The sequence below is a fragment of the Rhinopithecus roxellana genome, chromosome 19 (assembly GCF_007565055.1).
Source record: "Rhinopithecus roxellana isolate Shanxi Qingling chromosome 19, ASM756505v1, whole genome shotgun sequence".
In the NCBI taxonomy this organism is placed as follows: domain Eukaryota; kingdom Metazoa; phylum Chordata; class Mammalia; order Primates; family Cercopithecidae; genus Rhinopithecus; species Rhinopithecus roxellana.
Window position 1 is genome coordinate 34,557 of NC_044567.1, and position 9,848 is coordinate 44,404.

A 9,848-nucleotide genomic window follows, 5' to 3' on the forward strand; every position below is an offset into this window, starting at 1 on the left:
GGGAGAACCTCACACAAAGCCCACATTAGACTGGGCATAGCCCAGCAGTTGTTGCTGGGCTTTCCTGTGGTGGAAAGAAGCTTAGGGTGGGGCCCTCTACTGTTGTTCACTGCTGATGGGTGCAGGAAGAGTTGCTTGTGTGTCTCAGGACTTTTGCCTACCTGGTCGTTGTCTCTGCTAAGAGTTTCCTTCCAGTGGGGAAGTTGTGCCCCCAGCCCATGTCCCACCCTCATGGGGAGCTCATTGCAGTGTCTGGGATGAGGACCATCAGTCCACTAACTGGCGTCCACCTGGCCTCTCACATGCTGCCTCCCAGGCCCAGGCCCCCAACCACTGGCAACACTTGACCATCATTCTCACGCCAATCCCCCCATCATGGTATGCCCATGCCACAGGTCAGGATCCCCCCAGACACAATTGTTCACTCCATAGAATCCTGCCTCAAAGTCTCAGGTTTCACATAAGGCAGGATGATGAGGGGGCAACCATGCCTTTGACTTGTCCTGCATCTGAACTGGACACAGTTCTTTCTGCTTCATGTATGTTTACCCCTCATACATCAAGCAGATAGCAGCCCCATGCTGGAGGTAGGCACAGGGAGGTTAAGCAACTTGCCCAAGGTCACACGCCAGGAAATTGACCAGTCAGGATTTGAACCTCAGCTGCCTGGCTCTGGAAACCTAAGGTCCTTGAGAACTCTGTTATGGTATAGCTTGGCACCTTCCAGGCCCCCAGCTCTCACTTCGTCAGGCCCTGCTTCCTCTCAACACCCCTAAGACCAGATCACAGGTTTGAATCTAGGCATGTACCAAACCCTTGGTCACTGCACCCTACGGGCTGGGTCCACTGGTTTCTGCCCTGGGCTCAGGACTTAGCCAGCTGCATGTGGCTGCTTGGAAGGCTCTGGCAACTGAAACCCTCCAGTTCCAGTGCACTCATCATCACCCTCAACCTGATTGTTCCTGTGACCTTGTTCAGCTTGATTCAGATGACACCATCTAACACAAGGTAGCTGCCCATGCTGATCATCCCGAGAGGGCCCTTCCCTGCTCCCCACCTCCACCATTGTCCTCTTTCCCCCAGTATCTTCAAGTTCTCAGGTTGCAAACTTTTCTGCTCTCTCCCAGTCCTAGCCACTAGATGGCGCATCCACGCACTTTGTGAGAACATCCCTCACCTTCTCTCTGACAGATTCTTGGGCTCATGTCCTTGTCCAAGGACCCTTCCTTGCAGCATTTCTGGAAGCAGCATTTGAACTGCAAGCTTGCTGTTACACAGACACAGGCAACCTCACTTCTCTCACCAGCTCACTGATTTCTGCCTCACAATCAGCCATTTTCAGTTGTTGCAGATTTTTATCTGTATTTAAACTTGAGATTTTAAAAGTACATAATTACACTCTTACATAAACATATGTATGCCTTACAGTTAAAGCTTTTCTATTGCATTTGTGTGCTGTTGGAGAATAGATTGTAACCTTACACACACCTTGGCAGCCTAGTTACTTCACAACAGGTTTATACTGTTATGAATGCATAAATAATGTTCACACTCCAGCCACGTGCAGAACTGTGGTTTCATTTTCTCTTAGTAACCTTTTTTTGCCTGCATTACAATTTTTTTGTTATTTTATTTGCAACAATTTCTAGGCAGCTGCCACTCATTAATTCTAGCCTATTGTAAAGAGGTAAAATTTCTCTGAAAATGGGCTTCTGGGTTCTGTTTGTGTCATTGGCTTATTTTTCTTGGATGCATCTTTGTGTTTTCTTCACTGTTTCTGGTTGCTCTCTAGTTCTTATGCTAACCAGAAACACACGGGGAGTGAGACGGACAGCTATTAATCATTCCACTGAGTACAGGCAGGGATCAGGACTGTCAACCTACCTGTAGTCCACAGGGCCATCAGTGGCTGTCTTGGGACTTGCTTTTGCCATCACCAGGGGATTCTTGGGCCTTGCTTGGGTTTGCATTTCCTGTCCTGGTTTTTCCTTTGGTCTGTGTCCTTTTATTTCCTAGAGCACATCCTCTTGTAGCTTTCTGAGAAATGGTTCATGGCAGTTAAATTTGAAACATTTTTCTTTGAAATTGTCTGTGTGCAAAGAAAACCTACTGATGGCGTGTTTGAATGCGGTGCCTAGATTGGGAAATTATTTCTCCTCAGCATTTTGAAGGTGTTGGTTTCATTGTCTCAATATTCTGGTTGTTTTACTGTAAGCCATTTTTATCCTGGTCCTGTGTTTATGATCTGCTTTGTTTTTTCCTCACTGGAACTTCTGAATGCATCTCTTTTCCTCAGTGTTATGACACATTATGGTGCTATGTCCTGGTGTGGTTATCCTCATTACTGGGCTGTACTCTTTCTAGTTTTCCTTTGGCCTCCCTTTTTGGTGAGCTGCAGGACTCCCTGCATCCATCTTTCAATTTTATCCCATTTTCCACTCTCAGAGGAGGCTGAGCAGTGCATTTGGGGAGAGTGTGGGCTCCTGGTGTTGGATTCCAGTTCTTCCAGTCACTCTGTGTAGGACCTTTGGAAATTATTTCACTGATTTTGCCTCGTTTTCTCATCTATAAAAGGAGATTCATAGACAGAAATAGAGTTATTTGAGATTAAATGGAATTATTCATATAATGATGATGACAGATATGATGATTTTAAATGGGTCTCCTTTAAAAGCTCTCCTAATAGGCATTTGGGTATTACCAAGAACCCAAAAGGAGAGGCTCTGGAGGGGGGCAGCTTGGCTCTGTTCCTCACGTTCACTGTCAGCAGCTGGGCCCCATGCAGAATGCCCACCTGTTCCCCTGTTCCTGCAGCAGCAGCCCAGGCTGGTCCCACTTCCCAGTCACCTAGCCATCCCCCTGTGATGCATCTCGCTTCCTGAGCAGCTGTGTTTGGCAGAGACTTACTCGTGGGCATGCTTCTGTGTGGGTGCTTTGGTTGGAATCACATACCCATGTATGTTATGGTAGGTGAAAACATAGTCAGAGGCTAAGCGCTAGTCCTAGGGCTGCTGAATGACTTTAGATAGGTAACTTCCCAGCTGGCCTCATTTTCCCACTCATACAGGAGAAGCTTGGCCTTGTTGACCCCAAAGTGTCTCTCACCTCCACATCTTGGATTATGTGGACTTGAGACCATGTTCTCCCGGCACACGAACCTCTGTAACCAGTGGCCCCCTCCAAGTTTTGACATTCCCATCCCCTGCACCACATTCTTCATTATGAGCTTCTATCCCCAAGCTGACCACAAATTTTAATTGGAGACAAATCAAATTATTTCTCCTTTCTCCCCTTAGTCCCACCATAACCCAGTCGAGAGCCATCCTGGACACAGGCTTCTGACTTCTGATGTGTTTGGCTCCTCTCTCTCTAACTGGCAGGGCACCATCCTTGAAAGCCCTTGCCTTATTTTCTTTGAAATAATCTGTATTAGTCCATTTTCACAGTGCTGTAAAGAACTTCTAGAGACTGGGAATTGATAAGGAACAGAGTTTTAATTGAGTCACAGTTCACATGGCTGGGGAGGGCCTCGGGAGACTTACACTCATGGCAGAAGGGGAAGTAAGCGTGTCTTACATGGCAGCAGGTGGGAGAGAGTGAGTGTGTGTAGGAGGAACTGTGAAACATAAAACCATCAGATCTCAAGAGAACTCACTCACTATCACATGAAAACAGCATGGGGGGAAGGCACCCATTATCTGATCACATCCCACCAGGTCCTGCCCTTGACACCATGGATTCTGGGGATTACAATTCAATATGAGATTTGGGTGGGGACATAGAGCCAAATCATATGACAGCCCAAAGATGGAGGCGCTCATGCGGCTGTTCCAATTAAAACATGCAAGGGCACTGGCCCTCCTGGCTTGCCCAGCCCGACCTCCCTCCGTGCTCTGAGGGACCATTGAGCCTGGAGTTCAGAATTGGATCAATCACATATGCTGGGTTATCATGGAGCAGAATGTGCTGACCTGTTGGCACCTTCTTGGGAACACTGGCCTCCAGGGGCCAGCAGGAGGCAGTGACCCAGATCCTGGCGGAAGAGCCCAACAGTATGCAGCTCTATCACCAGTGAATGTCTGTCACCAGCAGGAGCTTGCTGGCCTTGATGCAGTCTTTCGAGGGCCTCACTTTGTCCAGGATGTCCACCTCCACAACCCTGAGGACATCAGTGATGGGAACCACTTATTTCAATTTGGTGGCACAATTCCAACCTCAGGGAAAAGTCTAATCATGTGGGGAGTGCTTGAAATAAAATACACATCATGTGTGCATGCAGTGTGTGATACCCTGCACAGTGTCTACAGGAAGCTCCGAGAATAACATAATTTCCTGAGGGCTTGTGGTGGTTGCCACCCCCTCTTTAGTCCTTCTACCCCACAGGGTGCTATGCAGCATCTCATGGCTGATGCTGGGCTGGGCGGGCTTCTGGGCAGTAGACCACCCATTACACAGGCACCTTGGGCTTCCCCCCACACTGTCTGGAGTTCCTGCACCTTACTTTAAAGATAAAAGTGTCTCTTAATAAAGAAATAATGCTTGTTACTTACAAAAATCAATGCACCTTTTTATGAATAAATCCACACATCAGGCACTGTTCTTTGTCAAGCACAATACCCTTTGGTTGCCATTACCCCTGTACAGAGGTAAGCTGCGTGGGATTTGTTGCCACACAGGGGCAACCACAAATTCACCACCATTGTCCAGTTCCCTCTTCATTCCCGTCTTTCAGGAGATAGGGTCCCCTCCTCCCTACTGACTTCAGAGAGGCTGGCTGCTGGGCCCCTCTGCTGAGGGTGCTGTGGGGCTGTGGGGTTCCGCTTCAGTGCCTGAGGCCCACTCCTTGCTCACTAGTATGACAGCCTCCAGGGAATTTCCACTCACACCAGAAGAGGAATCCCCCAGGGTCTTCCTAGGAGTCCCCCTCAGATGCCCTGTCCTCCACCACCCCCCTGGAGTAGAGACCCCAGGATGCTGTTGTTCCTGGACAGGCTTCCTTCTGTCCTGTCCCAGGCTGGCTGTCTGCCCTAGATGGCATCCTAGGGAGCAGGCCAGGTCAGAGTACCCAGGACTGCAACCACCTTCCCCAGCAACAAGAACAGCTGAGGGGCTCAGAGAGCTGGGGGGCTGACAGCTGAGCACATCATGTGTGTATTCTATGTGTGTCGGTTCTGTGTGTGCTTTAGTATTGGCATGCATTTCAGTGTATGTAGTGTGTGCACACAGTTCTATGTGTGTTTAATGTGGCATGCATCAGTGTATGTTAGTGTGTGCACGTGGTACTGTGTGTATGTTAGTGGTGTGCACATGGTTCTGTATGTTAGTGTGGGAATGCATCAGTAGTGTGTTAGTGTTTGCACATATGTGTCAGTCCATGTGGCATTTGGGATTTCCTGTGGGACCCCTCCTGGCACAGACTGGCTTTGGAGCTCTGCCCAGTGTTCCTTGCTGTGGCTTCTGTCAGAAGGAATATGAGTAAAAGCCATCACCAGAAGATGCCTGAAATCATAATCTGGCCCGACCAAAATGTAATGGTCACATAAAAGGGCTTTTTAATTTTTTTCTTAAGATTTGGCAAGTATTTTGATAGTAAAGTGTGCTCATGCATTTCTGTAAACATACAGATAGGATTGTCTTCCAAGGCCTTCTAGTCATGGGCTCTTAGCTCCTATAGGCAGTGGGTCAGGGCTGGCCTGGGCTGTGGGGAGGCCCAAAGCCTTGTTGATCAGCTCCTCACATACCCTGCTCTTGCAGGACTGTTGCGTGTGGTGCTGTGCTCCACTGGCATGGCACACATGGTCAAAGCTTCCTAGTAGAGGCCACCCCCTCACCCCCAAGAGCCCCATGAAGGCAGCTGGTCTCACATTAGGGAGTCTTTGTCCAGAGAAAGGGGAGTACCTAGTTTACTGAGTGCTCCTACAATTGCCCAGGAAGGAGAAATCACATTGATGGGTCTTGGAGGGGGCAGATTTCAGCCCTGCCCATCACATCACCACTAGGGCTCCTTCTGTATCCCAGAAAGAAGCACCTAGGTACTCACCCCCACTGTGTCACCAGCCCTAGCCCCCTGATCCCCACCCTGCCCTGTCACACTTTCAGATCTTCAGACACACACTCTCCAGCCTCACTGCAGGTTGGGATGGAGTGGGCCCCCTTTTCTTCCCTCCCCAGAGTCCTCATAGATGAGGCTGGATGGCCCCGGACAGGCCACCACATAGTCACCATGAATGGGACAACTAGAAGGATAGGGGACACAGAATTCACGTTGTGTGGCTGGTGGGCTGGAGCTCATTTTCCCAGGAAAGGTCTATTTTGCAAATCAGGGAGGATGGACTGAATCCAAACCCGAGCACTGTACCTCAGCATGGTGGGCAGCAAGCCACAGCTCCATCCTCACATAGTCATCCCACTGCATCAGGCTCACCGGGGCTATCCTGCTGCTGAGGGCGAGCATAACCAAGGATAGTGACAGAGCCCCTAACTCACCCACCTAAGTCTCTACCCACAGAGAAATCCCCCCTCTCTGCGTGTTAGAATTTTTAAAAAATTGAATTCATTAAGAATTTTCCTGCACATACAACAGAAAGGCCCCCAAACACCAAAGTAAATAAAGTTAAACAAGCAAAAACATGACCACCACCCTAAAATATAGTCTTGTGGAGTCCGTCAAGCACCTGGTGCCCATCGCCATACATTTTTGTAATTTTTAAAGTTAAGCTGTTTTCTTCACTCTTTGTCTTAAAGGGGCCCTCAAACTGACACAATGAAGGCCCACGAACCCTGGCCCTGCCCTGGGGAGGGGATTTCTCACTTGTCTTAGGTCCCTATGGCATGATTTAAGTAATCTGTTTCCTTGACCAGGAGCAGGGAAGAATAAGAGGAACAGGGAAAAGGTTCAGTTCCTGGGTGAGGCTGCAGCCTCAGGACTCCGTCCCCTGGCTGCAGGTCTCTCATCCTTGGAAATTAAGTGGGTAGAAAAGACACTGCCTGGTCTTTCCCCCACCCACAGAGTCAAGAGCGGTGACAAGGTTGCAGGGCCCTGGCCTCTGTTCCAGAGACCTGGTTTAATTGGTCAGGGGCACTGCTCACAGCCTCTGAGCGGCACCAGGGTGTGGGCGCCAGGGAGTGGCAGCTTCTGTTTCTGATAGAGGCCTGGGACAAAAAGTTGAATGGATTAGTTAAGACGGTGTAAAAAAAAATTGATCTGTGACCTACGATTTTGGCCTCTGCTTCCTCTGGTCTTTGGCATGAGGGCTGGCCAGGAAATGGGACTGGACAGTTTGCTGCCCTCCTGTGTTGGACAGTGGGTGGCAAACAGCTAGAGAAGTCCAGCCCCAGCTTGCCCTTATATGAAAACAAGCACATCACAAGACAGGATCATCACAGCCCTTACCATAAAACATTTACAAAATTAAGCTCGTGTAGGGTCATCATCAAGTTTCAAACACTTCCAAGGATTGAATTTATAAAGATAATGTTTCTGATCATGTAGAATTAAGTTAAAAATTAAAACAACACAGATACCCAGAATAAAAATATTTCAAGGTTGGGAATTAAGAAAACTTTTTTAAATAAAACATATAAGAAAAGAGGCACACTGGAAATAAAAATCTTTTAAATTTAATGACAACTAAAATATATTATACCAATATGTGTATATGAAGGCAGACGTTTTTGAAGTAGACTTCGCTACAAATGCATGATAAAGAAAGAAGAAAGCTTGAAACTCACTTATCTGCAGTTATCTCAGAAGTTATTTGAAAACCTCAAGTAAAGTCATAAAGATAAGAAATTGATTAAATAAAAACACATCCTATAATGTTTTAAAAAAAAAATAACGGGAAGGTGATTTTGGCCTCAGGGTTTTAAGCTCCCCCAGTTCAGCGGATGATCAGGAACCACAGAAAACAAAGACACGTGCGACGCAGCCCAGCAGAGCCACAGAGACGGCGATCCAGAAGGGCAGGGCGAGTCAAAAACGAAAGCGTGCAGTGTAAGACCCACGTTGGTTTCAGGAGACATCACTTACACACACACAGACCACACACACACACACAGCCACATACACTGGAAACATACCCACTTGCAACATTCCCATAGCAAACACAGCCCAGCAGCTTCTGAGACTGCGCTTACTGCTCCCACGAAGCCCTACCAGGGAAGCAGCCCCAAAAAACAGGTGGGCTGTACCTAGAAATGACAGGGGGAAACCCCAGGAGACTCACCCCCACACGGTCTAGGCAGGTCTGACGTCTCCCGCAGGTCCTTTAGGATCCTCAGGAGATTCGCCTGTTATTTCTGAAGCTCCGCTTGAGATTTCTTCAGGCTGACTGCCATGCCTCTGCTAGGATTTGGGACTATCACGTGGATCGTTCAGTGAAGACAGCGAGAGTCCAACGCGGACACACGTGCACAAATCTCCTCTGCCACCACGGATACTTGTCGCCAGGCACAGTGGCAGTCACTGTGACGCGAGCCTTCCCTCACCACAAGCACATGGGAGGGCCAGAGACTGGCCATGCGCATTCGCGAGGCACCTCGGAGCTGAACTGTCAGGGCTGTCAGCCTGCCTAAGCAGCGGAAAATGGGACAGGCCGAGCCAGTGGTTCCGGGAAAAGACTGCCTGCGCCAACCACTGCGGAACCCTAAAAGTCTTGACCATAGGGCCTCCTCCGGCCATCTCCTGGCCAGGGTCCTGCTAAAGGGAGAGGAGTTTCAAGAATGTGAGTGGGCGCTGGAAACCGCTCTTCGGAATCCGTTGCCGAAAGAGGCTGTGTGCAGGAAGTGGGTCCCACGGGGACGGGAATGCAGTCTGGTGAGTTGATGAGGGGTCTCTGGGTGATGGAATCATCCCTGATACCCCTTAGGCGGGTGGTCCACTGACAGTGAGCCGGGCCCTTGAGCTCATTGCCTCCTTTATCCTGGGTCTCCCAGACGCTCGTGCTTCTCAGCACACTTTTTTTGCGAATGCAGGAACCACGACAAAAACAAGGCCAATCTGGTACCGGTCTTTGAAGTGGAAATGATAACCCACAAGAGCAAATGAAGATGAGAGAGTGTCTCAGAGGCCGTCTGGGGTGATTGCAAGCCTGAAGAGCATGTCCAGGAGTGCGGGGTGAGGGTCACTGTGGACCACCCTGGAAGATAAGGAAATCAATGCTCGCCTAAGAGAACCAAGGCCTGTGCTGGAGTCCAAGCCACATTCAAAGATTCCTGCCAGAAGACCCAGAGCCTTCTGCAACATGAACACAACCCACCCCACCCACACAACTAGACCACTACCCACAACCAGAATGCAGCCAGCCACTCCAGTTTCCCTTTTGTTCCCTAAAATCTCTGGCAGCCAAGTTCCATGGGGAGAGTTAGGAGTCACTAAAAGCATATTACTAAGTCACACACAATTGTGGACAGCAAAAAGTTTTAGGATAGCCACTATTAATAAGCCAAAATTAAATAGAAATTTTTATTACTTCTGTTCCGAACAATGGACTTTAGGAGAACTAATATCTAAAAGTTGAATCAGGAATAAAAGAGACATTTATAATATGATTATGGAAAATTTGTCAAATATCAAAGGTTTAAATCATTTTTATAGTATAAATAGAATTCTAGGTTACCATAAGTCATCCATTTATCCAAAATGATAACCCAAAACATTTTAAAAGGCAAAAACTTTACTCATTAATAGGGGGAAAACTAGCTTTCTAAACAATCTGTTTCTTTTCTTTTCCTTATTTTTCTTTATAGCTTATTGAAAAGGGAAACAAATTTTTCCTCTTACTTAATATCAACTGAAAACTTGTTCTAGAGAGAGAGCCACAATTTCACCCTTTGCATCAGGGTACTAT